This window comes from Pseudorca crassidens, chromosome 12, assembly GCF_039906515.1.
Source record: "Pseudorca crassidens isolate mPseCra1 chromosome 12, mPseCra1.hap1, whole genome shotgun sequence".
Classification (NCBI taxonomy): Eukaryota; Metazoa; Chordata; class Mammalia; order Artiodactyla; family Delphinidae; genus Pseudorca; species Pseudorca crassidens.
In genome coordinates, this window is record NC_090307.1 from 71679628 (window position 1) to 71697613 (window position 17986).

The following is a 17986-nucleotide window of genomic DNA, read 5'->3' on the forward strand; positions in this document are numbered from 1 at the left end:
AAGTGTAGGGCCCTTCTGAGCACAGGGTCCTGTGTGGCTGCAGAGGTCATGTGCCCTGGACACCTCCCACCCTCACTGAAGAAACGCCCCAATATTACACAGCAGGGGTGCAAAGAGGGTTAACAGACACCTCCTCTCTTTCCATGTCCTGGTGAGATAAAACCATCATTGGGAGACCCAGGACAATTTTTATATAGGATTAGAAAGCAAAAATCAATATTTAATTATCTGTAAGCTTTTTGTGTCACTGAATCTTTAGCACCCTAACAGGGAACACAGGCTGCCTCGGCCAAAGTAAGTCATTGAAGACGCAGCGTCGCTGGACATCCCTTTTTAGAGTCGGGCCATAAATAGAGTACATTATCGGTCCTCACATGCTGGTATTGTTATTTATCTTTACAATCTCTATTTACCTCTATTTATAGCAGATTTCCCCCATATATTATGAAGCCAGGTTAACTTTAACGGACTTCATGAAAAGAGGTACTTAAAACTTTGGAACATGCTTATGTGGACAGATGGTGAGGTTTTCAGAAGCTATGGGGCCCAGAAGGCCGATTTGAAGGGTGTTGATTTTTTTCTTTTTTTTTTTTTTGCTTCTTTTCTCATTGCCTGTACTCTTTCCCATGCAGGCTGCCCGAAGTCCTTCATCCCCGGCGCGGTAGCTGCGTCCAGAGTGCAAATGGATGGGAGAGAGGGCTAGAAAATCCTGGCTCTGGACCTTCAGGTCTTACCTGTAAATGTGCTTTTTAATCTCCCAGGCTGACAGCAAAGTCATCTTTCCAGAGGCTGGAAGCCTTTGCTTTGCCAGGAAAACCCTCACCAGGGTTTGTTCTTTACCAGCGTATTTTAGCCTTCGTCATACTGGATTATAATCCTCTGTTCAGTGACCTGCCTCCGCCACCACACTGCCATCTCCCCTGGGCAGGGACAGAGTCGGGCCACCTGGGGATTCCCACTGCCTAGCACAATTTCCAGCACAGAGTAGATGCATGACGAGTGTGAGCGATCGTTATAAGGAAAGCAGCAAAGTGAGAGTTAAAACCGGCATTAGGCTGACCTGGGTTTGAAAGTCTTCTCTGGAGTTTACTACCTAGGGGACTTGGGGCAAGTTAATCAGCCTCCCTGAGCCTCAGTTTCCTCATCTGTAATGTGGGGCTAAAAAGAGTGCCTACTTCACAGGGTTATTGGGAGAAGTCAGTAAACTGGAGCAGGTGACCTGCAGAGCCCAGTGCCTGGTATGGAAAACACACCTGAGCTGACTGTGTATCATTAATCCTAGGACCCACACACCCATTTAGAACTCACGTGAAAGAGTAAAAGTGAATGAGTGAATGAAAGAGTGTATGCCCAGAGGGATGAATGAATGAGTGAAAACAGGGGGAAGGCCTTTTTCAGAAGCAGAGCTGAGACCAGAAAATGTAATCTAGGGAAAGGTTAGAGGCATTTCTGCTTATTAATTTAAAAAACAGGTCAGTGTACATGTATAAATCTGCATGTACTACAGGTACCTTTTCAAGTCAGTTGGGAAAAGATGATCCCATAAACAACACTGGTACAATTGTTTGACCACAGAAGGACAAAATTAGAGTTAAACTGTTGCTTCACAGCCATTCAGCAAAATCAATTCCTGATGGACTGGAGTTAACAGTAGAACATAAAACTCTATGACCCCCAAATAAAAATGTGGGTTAGCAATTTGTGACCTTAAGCAGGGAGAATGTTTTTAAGTATAAAAACAAAATAATGAGAAACAAAATAAGAGAAAACACAGACTGATTAAACTCCATGTAAATGAAAATATTTACAGTTTCAAAAATTAAAAGACATAAAAAACACTGGGAAAAATTACTTGCTTCATATACACTGGGCAAAGGGTTAACAGACACATTACAGAAAGAATTCTTGGATATTATTAAGAAAACAAAGAACAAAAGTAAATAGGAAAAAAAATGAAGCAAGTATATAACTGTGAAATTAATCAAAGAAGGCATAGCAATGACCAAATAAGCATAAAACAAGCTGAACTTCACTCACAGTAAAAGAAATACAATTTACAAGAACAGTTTTAAATGGTCCAATCAGCACATTTTTCTTTAATGATAACTACACTGCTCGTGAGGATGTTACAAAATACGCACTTTGGAACACCGTGGGTAGAATCTTTATAGAGCCCGAGAGTAAACACTTACTTTTGTTTGTATGCCTTGAGATTTTGTGGTCATTTATTATGCAGTATCTTTGTGCGCGTGCTGAGAGATAACGTTTTTGACACAGTCTCCCTGTATCAGTTTCCTCTCTCTGGGAGTATAAATGGATGATTTTTTTTTCTTAGAGAACACTTAACAGCACCCACCAAAATCTTAACTATTGTCCACCCTTTGACGCAGCAATTCCATTTTAGAAATCTACCTTAGGGCAGTACTTGCACAGATGCTTAGAGGCTTATCCTCACTGAGGGCCACTGCAACATCGTTAAGTATAGCAGGGAAGAAAATTGGGAAAGAAAACCTAACCACCCGTCAAGAAGGGAATGGTTCAGTAAGCCAAAATGCCTATTTTTCTAAGTAAAAAATGGTGGTATATCTACAATTTCAACTGAATATATCCATCTAATAGAATACAATGCAGCCATTAAAAAGAAAGAGACAGTTTAACAGGTACAGTATTGCAGGAATGTTTGTTTTGAATTAAGAGAGAAAAGTAATTTCTAGATAGCACATATATCATGGTCTAACGTATGTAGCTAAGTTAATTATGTATATTACAAAGGCCTAAAACAGGGTGGTTTAGGAAAGTGGTCTTCTTTCACTCTATGGATTTCTGCATTATTTAACTTGAGGTTTTTTGTTTCACTAGAATTAGTTACTATGCCTTGTGTGTCTGCCCGCCTGATCAAGTCCCTGTGGGTCATCCTGTGATCGTTTCTAAGCACAACCTTATCAAACACACTTCAAGGACACACAGGGCCATCAGGATAACACTCAGCATCTCAGCCTGGCCGGTGAGGCCGCCTGGGTCCTGGCCCCTACACCTCCTCACCCCCACCCATCAAGCCTCATAGTTTTCCACATTCCCATATTGTCTCTTGCTCCAAACTTTCCCCGTGCTGTGCCCTCTGCCTGGAACGCCCTTCCCTGCCTTGCCCACCTGGAAATCTCCATGGAGATTCAGAGAGCATCTTTCACAGGAAGCCTTGCCTACTGTTCTAGTCTGTGGCGTGTGACTCACTGGGGTGATTTTTTTTTTTTTTAAATTGTGGTAGAATTTACATACCATAAAATTAACCAGGACAAAGCGTACAGTTCAGTAGCATTTTGAACATCTAGATTCCCAAGTCTTGACCTAAACCTACAGCATTGAAAGCTCTGGTGTTGGCACCAGCACTCTACATTTTTAATAAAGTTCCCAGGTAATTCTTGCACACACCAAAGTTTAATAACCACTGCCCTTTTGTCCTCCTCTCTACTAGCACATGACTGTTTGCTTTCCTGCCTGTTAATTTATAAGTCAGAGACTGAGAACCGGCATAAGGATAAGTAGATAAAGCAGTAGATATAGAGGTGTGGACACATGGGATGAAAAAAGCCATAAATGCAATTGTTATTATGACCATACTGAATAAACTGTATTGCATCCCCATAATAATACATTTTGCAAACTGTAAAGCTCTATCCGGGTAGAAGGAGGAGGTAGGAAAAATGCCCCTCCATCTTACCACGCTGTCAAAGTGAGCCAGTAGCCAGCAACCGGTGCCTCAGCCCTTGCTGGAACCTGAGAAATGCTCTCAGCTGGGGATTTGTTCCTCCCTTTTTCTGGCACTGGCTGGTGTGGACTGTTGCCAGGAAGACAGAGTCTCGGGCAACCCTGCTGCCCTGGCTACAGAAGATCAGAGTTATGTCTTAGGTGCGGCGATGTCTGCTTCCAGTGCTTTCCAAAATCCCATGCAGGGATGTGGCTGAGCTGAGCCTGAAGGCCCAGGATATTGGCAGGTCCAGCACGGCTCCCTGGACGTCGAGGGTGGGGACGGGCTCTGATGTGGAGGTTCAGTCTCCGTCTCAGGAGCCCGATCCATCTGGCTGCTTTCCACCCTCAGCCAAGGACCCGCTGCCTTCTGGGAGCCTGGGGGTGGGAGTGAGAGAAGGAGAGGAGGAAGCTGACAGCTGGGGCTGGGGCGGGGGGAGGGGAGTAAGGGCCCCTCTCCAAAAACCATTGATTAATCTTGAAATTGGGATGCTTTCGTTTCTTTGCAAACTGGAGCTCCACATGGAGAAAACTGCAGCACGCATGCCATGGGCAGTGGGTAAGAGCATCGGACTCAGGCAGAACCTGGTTCTGCCTGTGTTCACTTCTTGGCTGTGTTATCTAGGGCGAGTTACCTGCCCTTTCTGAGTCCTTTCTTTGTCCATAAGATACACTTCACAGAATTTCTTTGTAAGGTTTAAATTATACAATATCGGTGAAAGGCTTTGTGTAGTGCTCGGGAAAAAGGAGAACAGCAGATCGATACATGCTAATTATCTCCGGGAGCATCTCTCTCCTTGAAAGGACGGCTTTGTTTTACATGACTGTAAAGTGCCTAAGCAAGGCAACGTGGAAGCAGCTCTGAAAGCAGAATCAGAGACCTGGGCTCCATCTCTGAACTTGCTCCGCGACCTGGGGGAAGTCCTTTCCATTTCTTCTTCTGCAAATGCAAGGAAGAATCCAGTGGGGTGAGGAGGACCAGGCCAGCGCCTTTCAAGGGTCAGACCCGCTTGATCTTAAAACCCCTCCTGGCATTATCAGCCCCATTTCTCAGATGAGCACACTGAGGGTCAGAGAGGCAAAGTTCATTGCATAAAGCAGTGTAACACCAGGAAGAGCTGGGATTCCAGCCAGGTGTGTTGTCAGGGTCGGAAGTCATCCTTTATCCACACTCTTTCAATCTCCCACCCTTTAGTCTTTCAGTGATGATAGCGATCATGACTACCATTGATGTAGCACTTTCCCTGTGTCCAGCTCTGCTTTAACGACTTTACACTGTTCATCTTCTTTTATCCCCACCACAACCCTGTGAGACAGGCTCTGTACTTCCCCACTTCCCAGATGAGGACACAGAGGCTCAGCTACTGAGGGGGGAGTCAGGATTTGAACCCAGGACTGAGTCTGTGTCCCAACAGGTTACGCTGCATTCACTTCTCTCCTCTCTTTCTCCTTCCCTCAGTGACTCACCAGGTGTTAAAACAGCACTGAACACGGTGAGTCAATCAGGGCAAGAAACAGCTGCATCCCCCACCCTTTCTGCAGACAGGAAAGGAGGGAGCGAAAAGTGCCTTCAGAGGGAAACACGCAGCTTATCACATGTTCGATGCAGCCTTGACTTTTTTCTTATTTAACCAGCCACCTCTCTCTCGCTTCCCCAGTCATCCCAGTTAGGAACGACCACCAGAAGCTTACACCATAAATAAGTTGCACAAATTTCACAGATGCCCCCAGGAAACTCGAGCTGGGAAATGGCTCAGCATATGTCTAACTGGTTAATTGACTTAATTGCTGGGAGTTGGGCGATTAGCTCACTTGATCCACCCCAGTGGCCACAAAATGTCCTTAATGCTGCTCAGTTTATTTGTATGTTAAGCTCCAGTTACTACTACGGGGAACTTTTCAATTGCTGATTACCCCATAAATATATAATTGTAGCTGTAGGATAGAGGCGGTCTGGCGGCCTCTCCCGACAGGCTTTCCAGGGAACCACGAAGGGCGCTGTTCTTCTGCTCTCTGGGCAGTTGCTTATTGCACACCTACTATGTGCCAAGTCCTCCATGAGACCCTGGAGATAGAGTAGTGAGCAAATCAGACAAAATCCCTGCCCTCGTGGGGTGTACATTTCAGCAGGAGCTCACAGGTAGCAACCAAGTAAATACACACACGCAGACGATCCTTTCAGGTAAGGACTAAGAAGAAACTAAAACAGGATGCTGCAGTGGGATGAGCAGGGAAAGAATTTGCTTGGGCGAGGGTGGTCAAAGAAAGTCTGACTAAGTCTGGCTAAGACATAAATGAGAAGTAGATGCTTCCTCTGTCAAGACAGGTGGGAGCAGTGCTGGAGGCGGGGAGCAGCAAAGGCAAAGACCCCAGGCTGAAAGGGGCTTATCTTGCCTGAGAAATAGAAGTGAGGCTTCCATGCCTGGAGCACAGCGTGTGAAGGTGAGACTGGTACAGGATGAGAGGTGGGGACGGAGGCAGAGGCAAGGCATGCAGGCTCCTAGCAAGGAGTTTGGGTATTTTTTTCTAAGTGCAATGAAAGGGCATTGCATGACTTGATTTATGTCTTCAAAGTTCACTCTGGCTGCTGGGTGAAGAGTAGATTATGAGTGGGGGGCGGAGGAAGGGAGAGAAGAGGGCAGACCAAAAAGGAAGCTGGGCAGCCAGTGGGGAAGCGTCTTCAGCTACCCAGGTGAGAGGAGATGACTTGGAACCGGGTTATAGCGGAGTAGATGGAGAACTGCAGATATTTGTGGGAGGCGATGTTTGGGAAGTAGAAGGGATGAGACCGAGTTCGGAACACACGAAGACTCCTGGGATTTAGCTGATGCCTTGGGATGTCAGCGGTGCCATTTAGCAAGACACTGGACACCTGGAGAAGTGCAGTTAGGCAGAAAGATTCATGGCTTTGAAAAGAATAATTTGGTCCCAGCCAAAGGAAAGATGCTGGAGTCCAGGAGACCAGTGGAGAAAATATTGCTGAAACCCAGACAAGACGTGCCAGCTGTGTAGGCTGGGCCCAGCCATGGAATGGTGGGTGTTACCATTTGGATATTCAACCCAACGCAGGATGGAGCGTCTGCAGCAAATCCACTACGGTCCAATCCATGTAGTACAAGACCTGCAAACGGAGGCCTTGATTCTGTCATATGCCAAATTATCAGCTGTAGCCCCATCTTAATCCTTCTGAAGTTGGGTGGAGGTGAGGGGAGGATGGATCAAAATTAGAATTATATCAAGCAGAAAATAATCTTCGGTCTGGGTTGCACTGATAAAAAAAAATAGGCAGAATTCCTAATTACCATATAAAACTGTTTATGTTTGTGATTATATGTTACTGCCACCTCCAGGTCCCAGCAGCAAATGACTTAATTGCTTTAGGCTGGAGCTGGGGTGTGGGCAACAGAAGGTGCGAGCAGGAGGGAGGGAGGAAAACTCTTGTCTCTACTTCCCACCCACCCCCTGCCCAGTTGGGTCCTGGGTAGTGCCCTGGTTTCTGCAACAGCACCTGTCAGACAGGGTAACTACTGCCTTACTCCTGGTCAAGTTGTCAAAAGGCAGAGGTAGGGCTGCCATGGGGAATCTTGGTGTTCAGCGGGATGTCAGGTTCTGGGCTGAGAAGAGGAGAAGGAAGAAGATGCTAGTTCCAAGGCAATGGGACATCAGAAACCAGCACTTCTGTATATCATTGTGTGTCATCATTGCCTGTTGGCTGGCTCCTGAGCCTGGGTGCCCTAAGAGGACCAAACCTCACCAGTTTGCTCACGAACCTGTGTTGGTACCTAGTGCCTGGCACGGAGGAGGTGCCCGTCTGAGTTTGAGCTCCTCCAGAAACAGGCCCTGAGACAAGGACTTCAGTGCACGTGGGTGATCCCAGGAGGCACCTGTACAGGAGTGGGGAAATCGGACAGGATGGAGAGGACACCACAATGGGGTTACCACCATGGGCCACTGGAGCCCAACCCTGCCAGAGACCTCTGGGAGACAGTGTGGCACTGGGTGAAGAAGAGAGCTAAGGTATTTGTACATCAACTCCCACACTGTGTGAAGAAGAGAGCTAAGGTATTTGTACATCAACTCCCACACTGTGGGGTGAAGGTGGGGGTGGGGGAGGAGAGCTCGCTAATTTCACGTCCCCATGTTCATGGGCAGAGAAAGCCTCAGTGCCCAAAGAACCCTTGAGCAAAGAGACACACGTGCTGGCAGCTGGAAGTTGGGCTGGAATGCCCTGGAAAGGTCAAGCCAAGGAGACATGAGCAAGACCGCAGCAGCAGCTCCAACAGAACCCAATAAATAGTATTAAATTAAATGAGGGAATGAGAATGAATGATGGCCAGTGAGTTTGGGACCCTCTAAGAATCGAGCACCTAGCCAACTTACCTTTGTCAGTGCTGACTCCTAGAAGTCTCACCTTCGGGCCCTTGGGTACGTCTTTTAGCCTCTTTATGCCTCAATTTCCCCATTGTCAAAATGATGGTAATGTGTTAACTTTATATGATTGTTAAGGACATTCAGTAGCAGATGCAATTTCACTCGTTCATTAGTGTAACCAGTTCCTTTTTATCATTAAACAATATTCCATTGTACGGATAGACCCCATTTTGTTTATCCATTCATCAGCTGAGGGACATGTGAGTTGTTTCCATCTTTACTGTGAATAGTGCTGCTACAAACATTCACGTCCAAGTTTTGAGATGGATATATGTTGTCATTTCTGTTAGGTAGATTCCTAGGAGTGGAATTGCTGGGTCATGTCGTAAGGTTATGGTTGACATTCTGAGGAAATGCCAGACTGCTTTACAAAGGGTTGTGCCGTTTTACATTCCCACCAGCAGGGTATGAGCGTTCCAATTCTCCACATCCTCACTGGTACTTGTTATTGTCTGTCTCTTTGATTATAGCCTTCTTAATGGTTTTGATTTGTAATTTCCTACTGACTAATAATGCTGAGTATCCTTACACGTTCTTACTGGCCATTTGGATATGTTCTTTGGGAAAATGCCTATTCAAATCTTTTGCTCATTTTTCAATTGGATTGTCTTTTTCTCACTGAGTTTTAAACATTTTTACATATTCTAGATACAAATTCCTTATTAGACATATGATTTGCAACAAATTTCTTCCCTCTGTGGATTATCTTCTCACTTTATTTTTTTGTTGCATTTTTTTTTGAGGGATCGTTGACATATAGCATTATATTAGTTTCAGGTGCACAACATAATGGTTCAATATTTGTATACATTGTAAAATGATCACCACAATATGTCTGGTTAACATCCATCACCATCTTTCTCGATAATATGATTTGCAGAATAAAATTTCTTATTTTGATGAAGTCCAATTTGTCTGTTTTTAATTTTGTCTCTTGTGGTTTTGGTATCATATCTCAGAAACCATTGCCTAATCCAGGGTCATGAAGACTTGCTCCTATATTTTCTCCTAGGAGTTTTATAATTTGAGTCTTACATTTAGGTCTGTGATCCATTTTGAGTTGTTTTAGTCTTTTGCATGCAAATATCCATTTGTCCCCAGCATCCTTCATTGAAAAGACTATTTCCCCCCATTTAGTTCTCTTGGCATCTTTCTCAGAAAAAATTGACCATCGATGTTTATTTCTGGACTCAATTCTATTCCATCGATTGATATTTCAGTCCTTGTGCCAGTACCATACTGTTCATACCCTTCCTAAGTGGTGTTAAATCCTGTCTCCAAATATTATTTTGCATGCAAGCATTTGAGCTCTCAGATTAGACCACGAATGCCCACACACAGGGGTATAGGTCATTGTCTTGGCAGTGAGTCATGATCTAACATCTTGATGCTGTGTGACTCTGGGTCACTTACCTAACCTCTCTGAAACTGTTTCACAGAGCTTTATTTGTAAAAATAAAAACAGTGCCATCTTCCTTCCTGCCTCTCACCCTTCCTCCTCTCTTCCCTCTCCTACCTGTGAAGACAGAGACTATACCTTATTTATCACTGTATCAGCACAGTGTCTGACATAGAGTAAACACTGGGTATGCATTCACGGAATGAGTGAGTAGTCCGTCTTGCTGGGGAACTGCGAGGACACAGTTTCCAATGTACTCACACCACTGGTTCTAAATAAACAGTGGCTTGGCAGCAGCTGAGAGATCAGGTTTCCTGTTCCTGCTTTGTCTTGTTTGCAAGGTATTAACCTCCCTCCCTCATGCCTCAGTCCTGGATGGAGGTTCAGAGCTGCCTGCCTCCTTCCCTACAATCTTGGAGCCTCCTTTCATGGAGCAGAGGTTCTTAAACTTTCTGGGTTCACAGCAGCCTGAGTGTTCCAGCATTGTTTCACCAAAAGAAATCCCTCATCGTTCTGTTTATTAGGTATTTAGGTGCAAACATAATGAACATGGATGTCCTAACTACTTAGTAGCAGTTTGAAAAAATAATTCACATAAGTTGGTAGAAGAAGAATATTTTTATTTCAGTCTTAAATAAACAGTTACTTACTATCGAAATGTATATGCCTGTTGGGCTCTGCACAGCTTCTGAAACCTTGGAATCAGATTGGACTCTGCCACCCTCGTTTCCCATTCTATGTTGATTTTGGCACAGACCTTGCTTTTTATCACAGCAACCACCGAAAACCCAGGGTCACAAAGATATGACATCATCAAAAAGAATGTGGTTTGCTCTAATGCTGGAACTGGGAATGGCCTCAAGCTAGTAGTTCATGTGACATTTGAGAGATGCCAAGTATTGCTAGGATGACCTTGACAATTAAAAATATCTTGCAGCTTTCCTGGGAGGCTGCTGTGGTGCTCCAGGGTGCCCCGGCTCACAATTTGGGAACTGTAGTCCCAGAGGAAAGAGTACGTGAATTGGTTCTTGAGAACTTCCCTGGGATTCCAGCTCTGCTAGTGATTCCCTGTGTGACCTTGAGCCAGCCACTTCCCATTCTGGGCCTCAGTCTCCCTCCTTCCCAGCAAAACTGGACCTCTACCGGCTCCAGTATCCCATCATCATCATCATCATCATCATCACCAGTGTAGCCTTTGATGATGAGTTCTCAGAATGTGTCAGGCAACTTCCTCCTCACAACCACTCTGTGGGAATCATCCTCATTGACCCCATTTTACTGAGGAGGAAACTGAGGCTCCAAGTGGTTCAGTAACCTGGGCATCACAGGCAGAAAGCGGTACCTTCTGTTTCCCTCTCCACTGCCTGCCTTGGAAACCCTTCTCTGCCTCAGTGGGTAGGAAACACTTTAAGAAGAGTAATCAAGGTGACCCGACAGCTTAAGGACAAATCATATGTTACATATCGACACTCCAGGGGTACAAATCTGCCCATCAATATTTCAAGTCTGTGTTGTCAGTTCCTGTGCTTTTAGCTAAAGCTCTCAGGGACCAGAGCCTATGTGTGAACTGAAAATTAAACCCTGTTCAGAACAGATTAGCTAATAATTGGATACTAGCATGGGTAGTTCATTCTTGTGTTGATCTGCAAAGACTAAACTATTTGTTTGTTTTTCTTTTGTCTGATTACATTGAAAACCTTCAGCAGGTGCCTTACTACCTTCAGGACAAAGTGAAAACTCTTTTGTGTCAGTCCTCCACCTTTATCTCTTATCACAGTCTAGACCCCACGCCCAACTCCCACTTCTTAGTAAATGGATCTGCTTCCTAATGAAATATTGATTGAGCCCATGCCCTATGCCAGGCACTATTCTAGGCACTGGGGATGTGGCAGGAAACAAAAGGATGCAGTATCTGCCCTCACAGAGTCTGTAGTCTAAGAGGAAGAGAGAGAGATAGAAAGGGCGATTTCTGGGAGGGAGATTCAGCGCTTAATCTCACAAGTAACTACAGCATACTAACCGCGATGAGCATCATGGAAAAGAAGCACAGGTGCACTGAGATCTAATCTGAGCGTGCCCCAATGGGTCCTGTCCCTACCTTATCACACTGCATTGTAACTGTCTTCTCAATTAAGCAATTACACATTAGTCTTGATCGTCCTTGCACCCCTAACACAGGACTGGCACACAATAGGTGCTCAATGAACACATGCATCAAATGAGTAGATACTCAGTGCAGAGGCAACACAAAAGAGAAAAAGAACATTGCAATCCTGCCCCTCACAGGCACACACATCTATGAGATATCACTTTCCTACACTTAGCATTCGCACTGGCACGCTTAGTTTCTCTTCTGAACTATTTTATGTCGTACTTACCATTGTGCTTCCTTCCACTCAGCTTTACATCATGGGCATTCCCCCGTATAATGCATTCAATCTGGTGTACCAGTTGCCATCTGTCGATAGCATCTGTCTGGCGTGCTTTACCGGAAAAGATGCAAAGAGAAAGTCAGGCTGTGATTGATTAATGATGTCTGCCCTGGGCAGGGAAGTAGGGCATTTCAGGGTGGGAACGTACTTTTGGAGACAAGGCTAAGAGTTTAGCTAATAGAACCTTGTGCAGACACGGCCACTGGGAAGCCAGGGCAAGGCATAGAAACCCCTTCTCTGATGATTTAGCATGAAATTCTGCCACATGCAGTGGTGGCCTTGGGGCTCAGGGGACTGGGGCATTTACCCACCTCAACCCTACCTCCATTCAGGGACATTAACTCACTGGCACCTCCAGCCTGCCCTCTGTTAGGCTGTGCAGGCTGCCAAAGCCAGGACAACACTCAGAAGCAGAGAATCATGGGCATTTGTAGCAAGCAGATGTGAGTATGAGAGCAGACAGGACTTGGTGAGGTGCTAACAATCTCAGTTCAATGCTAACAATCCTGCTCACTTCCTTATAGTAAACCCCTGCAGCAAATAATTTTCCTGTAAAGGGCCAGAGAGTAAATACTTTGGGCTTTGCAAGCCATTTGGTCTCTGCTACAACTGCTCAACTCTGCCCTTGGGGTGCAAAAATAGTCACAGATAATATGTAAGTGAATGAGCATGGCTGTGTCCTAATAAAACTTTATTAACAAAAAGAAGTGGAAGGCCAGATGTAGCTCACATAGCTGGACACAGCTGATCCCTAATCTAAGTCTGAGATGATGTTTGTTTAAAACTTGAGTGCCAGTTTCAATAAATTGTCTGTGACTGCTAGGAGCAAGGAATCTTTCCCAGGCTCAATGCAAAAGAGAATGGTGCTCAGTTAGTGATGTCTGTCTTGGCCCAGTATGGGATTCAACAGCACACATACTGCTCATTTTGCATCCCTGGCCTCAGGAAACCTCAGCAATCAGAAAGAGCTCAAGCAACATGGTACACATATCCTCTATTATTATGGGGAGGGCTCATCTGGGAAGCCTGGCCTCTTTCCAGACAAATGGCAAACCTGAGACCTTCAGAACCTGTACCTTTGCAGGGACTGCTCCGTCAGCCCCCTAGACCATGAGTGACTTCAAGGTAGAAACCATGTGTTTTGGTTTTTCTTTCTCCAGGACTAACAGAGGCTGGCATAGTGTTTAGTGAATGCCTCTTACATTAATAAATGAATGAATGAACAAACTGGAGATTCAACAGAGGCAGATAACACTTCATGAATGCCTACTGTGTAGCAGGTTAAGACATTGCATACCTACTATCACATCTGCGACACAAGAATCACATGAAGCAGAAATCATAAAGTCTATTTTTCAGGCTAAATGGCTTTCTAAATTATGACACCACCACACCACTTACAATCACGGAGCAGAGATTGTGTCGTGCATTTTGTTTACACCCTTAAATGGAATCTATGAGAGAGGGGATGTCTTTTAACTCCCACTTTATAGAGGGAGAAACCAAGGCTCTGATGGGGAAGGCTTGCCTGAGGTTAAGCAGTGGAATGTTGCTGAGCCCAAATGTGGCAGCAGCTCCGACTCTGCCTTTGAGGCTCATGACCATGGCACTGAATTCAAGTGCTGCCTGCACGCTGGGTCTCGTGTGAAGAGATGGAGGGGGCTCAGCAGTAATGGTCCTGGCCCGCTTCAGCTGGGACAGGTCACAGGCTGAGCAGGACAGGGCAGCAGGGGCAGGTAAGTGTGGGCAGGGGTGGGCTGCAGCCCCACCTGCTGAGGTCCCACCCCAGCTCCTTTGCAGCAGCAGGCTGGGAGCCCTGGTGTGCCCCGCGCCCCCGTGATTGGCAGCCTGCAGATGGCGGGGGTGCCTTGGAATTTATTATCCAAGCATGCCTTTCTGAGGGGGCCTCACTGCCTGACACCGCTTTATCGGAAAGCTGGGAATGGTTAGCCGAGCCCATCTGTTAACCAAAGAGGGGAGCTCAGTGGGTGGGGAGGTCTGCAGAGTCATTTAAAAGGAATTTCTCTGATTCTGAGGCCAGGGTGGAAGCTTATCTGCCCGTGGGCCATGGGCTGCCTGCTTTGGGGGTCTGGAGGTTTGGGGGTGGTGTGTCTGGCTTTGGTAGGGGCTCTCCTTCCTCATTCTAAAACAGAAATTGCTGGGGCCCCTCCTCCTTCCAAGCAATAGCTTTAATCGGTGAGCCTTCATAGCTGAAGCCCCCATGTTAGCGTCGCCAGTGTCTCAGGGACGAATCTGGGACAGATGGGGATAAATGCAACCATCTGAATTAATATCAGGCTCGTTAACGAATCCGGGAGCTGGGAAATAATTAGGAGAAGTTACCATTCCCACCACGGCAATGCTGTGTTGGATGCTTTCTCCTCTGCCCCCTCCCACCAGCCAGGGTGCCCTGGAAGAGAGTCGTGCAGCCACCCCAGGGTACGTGAGTCTCAGGACTTGATCTTGGGCTTATTTTCTGGTATATTTATGACGGGCTGGTGAACGGCAGGAGAAGGGTAGCTCTCCATGGGGCATCCAAAGTTCATCTGTGCTGGGACAGAGCACTGCAATGGCAGTTGGGAGATGTGGGTTCAAGTGCAGACTCTTGGTGAGTGGCCTTGCGGCATGTGGTTCCCCTCCTCTCAACGAAGATAAACTGTCATGGGGGGACGTGAAGCACTTGCTGCTCTGGGCTGGCACGTGCCAAGTTGTTCACATGTAGCATCACATTTAATCTGCTCCCGTAGCTCTAGGACTCTGTTAATCCTCATTCTTCCAAGGCAAGTTGCTTCAGGAACTTGTACCAGCATCTACAGTGGATAGTAGAGCTGGTTTCTAACCCAGAAATCCAGCTCAAAGGTCTGAGCCCTAGACCACATCACTCCATGGCCTTTTGCCATGAAGACTGGGATAATCTTTGATGTTTCTTCCAATGTCTGGTGCTTTTAGGCCTGTAGGATTCTAAGTACTTGCAAATATCTGCTTTGCAATATATATATAGAGAGAGAGAGAAAGGGAGAGAGAGCGCGCTATATTTTGGTAATTGGCTGTCTGACAAGGCTGGGCCCCTTTTCTATGTGATCGTATGCTTACTCCTTCTTTCTGAAACTTAGCACAATTGCAACTGAATAATTAATAAGGTATTTAATTGTTTAATGGCTATTTACCCTGCTAGATTGGAGATTCCACGAGGATATCACCTATTTTGCTCACTGTTGTATTCCAGGTACTGACAAGAGTGGCAGGCACATTATACTTTCTCAATGAGTATGAAATGAATGAATGAATGAGTGATGGGACAAATGAATGAATGAATCAATGAATGAGTGAAGCTGGGAGGTCAGGCTCAGCCCCAATGAGCAGAAGCCCCATGATGATGCTACCCTGCGGCAGCCATTTCGTCTCGCCTAAGCTGCTGCTTCCTGGGCAACGGGCACAGAAGCAGGCTCAGCGTCCAGCATCCTTGCAAGGGCAGCGGGCACTGACAGGGGCTCCTCCAGTGCAGGGTGAGAGGCCATGTCCGAAGCTGACTCCAGGCCCTGCCTAACCCCCTCACGGGAGCAATGCTCAATGGAGCCGCTTCACACGGACATGCTTGAATAGCAACCAGGGCTGTCTGGGCATCACGTGACCCCCTGGCTGCCAGGGGACCAGAGGCGGCCATGGGGGTCGGGGGTCACCTCCACAGTTAAGTCATGTACCTGGCGGAGACGGTGTTTATGGAGAATGGTTCAAGGAACAAAGTGTTCTTCATTTTTCTTTTCTTCCCTCTTTCTTACTTCTCTTTTCTTGGCTGTCTGGATGCAGAATATTTCCATGTGGGGTGGCCAAGGTGAGGGGAGCTTTCGGGCAAAAGGAGGAGGATCTGCTTTCTGACCCGCAGGGCAGGACGTCTCATGGCCGAGAGCCGAGATGCTGAACTGGGAGTTCCCGGGTTCAAACTGTAGCTTCTCCCCGACCTGGCACGGAGAATGACCTTGAGCTACTTAACCCCTCTGAGCTTTACCTTCTTCGTCTGTTAAGTGAAAGGCATCACGGTACCAAGGTTATTTCGAGGATTCAAGAGATAGTGCAGAGAAAATACTTAGCACATTCTTCTCTTCCAGTCCAGTTAATGCAGCTAATATAACAATAACAACAACAGCGTTAATTGTGGAAACAGAAAACTAGTCCTGAGGTTTCTTCGATCCAGGGATGGACAGGAGAGAGGGGTGTTTTTGCCACTGGCTTTTCCAGACAAGGGAGCAAAGAGGGACTAGTTGAGGGAGATGCTCCGGGGTCTTTACAAGTTTCCATCAATTGCTTGAGCCTAAAAGATTCCTAGAGGTCACGGAGTTTAAGCCCCTGGAGATGCTGAGGACCAGAGAGGGGAAGGAACATGCCCCAAGTCACACAGTAGCAGATGGGCAAAGACCAGACGTTCTTATCTTTCCTGAATTAATTAATGTGGTCTAGTTCTTCTGACATAACAGCAGCCTATGCCCTTGGCAAAGGTGAGTGGCTGGCCGTGCCTTGAGGTTGACCTGGGCTCAGAGCCAAGCCTGGCGGAGACCAGGGGTAGTGGGTGTAGTGGTCAACACCTTCTGCCCACCCCTCACGTTTATACGCAGGCAGGTGTCCTGGCCCTCATCCCTGTGAGAGGTGAGCGCTGGCATACTGATCTGCAGCTTCGAAGTGGGTCTCCACACAGGTGTGCTGCTTGACCAGGGTGGTACGTAAGTGGCTGGTTGGGTGAGTGGACGGAGCTGAGTGCCCCTGCACATCAGGTAGGGTGCCTCCAGGGAGGGAGAGCACTCTTTCCTCCTGAGACCCATGAGACCTCGTATTTTGGTGTCTAACAATGACTCCCACTGTGACCTTGAGCAAGCTACTTCTGCTCTTTGGGCCTCAGGGTTCTCATCTGTAAAACGGGAGTACCATAGTATCTACCGCACTGGGGGTCATAGTGCAGATTAAATGAGTCCGTTAATTTAAAGCTCTTAGAACAGCATCTGGCACAGAGTAAATGCTCCGTAAATGTTGTCCACTGAGTTGCCCAGACGTCACAACTCATGGCAAGGGGACGATGCCGCTCCCTTCCAAGGACTGGCACACCGGGATGAAAGGTGCACGACCCTTGGTCGTGGACTCCATGGACGTGTGGTCATTCTCAGGTACAATGGATAAATGGGCACAGTGGTGATGTACTGTGCCCAGGTCCAAAGGAGGAAACAAGTCAGAGGCTTCTGCTAATGTCTGCCTGGTGCCCACGAACACGGGCCAGCAGTACCTGAGCACCTGAGCTTGGGACCATGAGCACATGCCAGCCCTTCTCTTCTCAGGCCCACTTGCAAATGGTCAGAGCTATCCCAAGGCTCTCCCACGACGTGGAGGTCAACTCCTTGCTTGTTAAGAGAAGCCGCCAGGGAAAGGGGCTTCCCCATCCCCTCCCCCCAGGAGAAGCATCTGCTCTGGAGGGAAGGACAGACATACCTGATTAGAATCCCATCACAGCCGCTGACCAGCTGTGTGACCTCAGGCAAGTCGCTTCACCTCTCTAAGCCTCAGTTGTCTCGTTCATAAAATGGGGCTTCCTTGAGAATTTAACAGGATGGGCTTCCTCCAGGTGGGCCCTGCTTTGCTTAGAGCTGAACCCTTAGTGCCACGCACAAAGCTTAACAATAAAGGAATGTTTAACAAGCTTGTGGCAAATGGGTGACTATTAATAGCTACGTGGATCAAGGGCTTAACAAGGAGCCAGGCACTGTTCTAAACGCTTCCCATATATCAGTTCATTTAATTTTTACAGTGAGACATAGACGACAATGACCCCCATTTCACAAGTGAGCACACTGAGACTTGGCAGAAAAAAACTGAATCACTTGTCCGAGGTCACCCAACTAGTAAGTGGCAGAGCCAGGATTTGAACCCAGGCGATCTGAAACTAGAGCCTGAGCTTATGACCACCGGGTCCCAACTGAAGAGAGAGCAGGGAGAAAAG

At 46.8% G+C, this 17986-nt stretch overlaps 1 long non-coding RNA gene across 1 annotated transcript in view; it reads right to left on the bottom strand.

Moving 5' to 3' along the window:
- LOC137203703 (uncharacterized) overlaps positions 1 to 17986 on the bottom strand; it is a 357325-nt gene that overhangs the window by 124567 nt on the left and 214772 nt on the right. Inside the window, exon 8 of the long non-coding RNA XR_010933251.1 lies at positions 11953 to 12057. This is a non-coding gene — a long non-coding RNA (uncharacterized lncRNA). The remainder of the gene's footprint in view (positions 1 to 11952; positions 12058 to 17986) is intronic.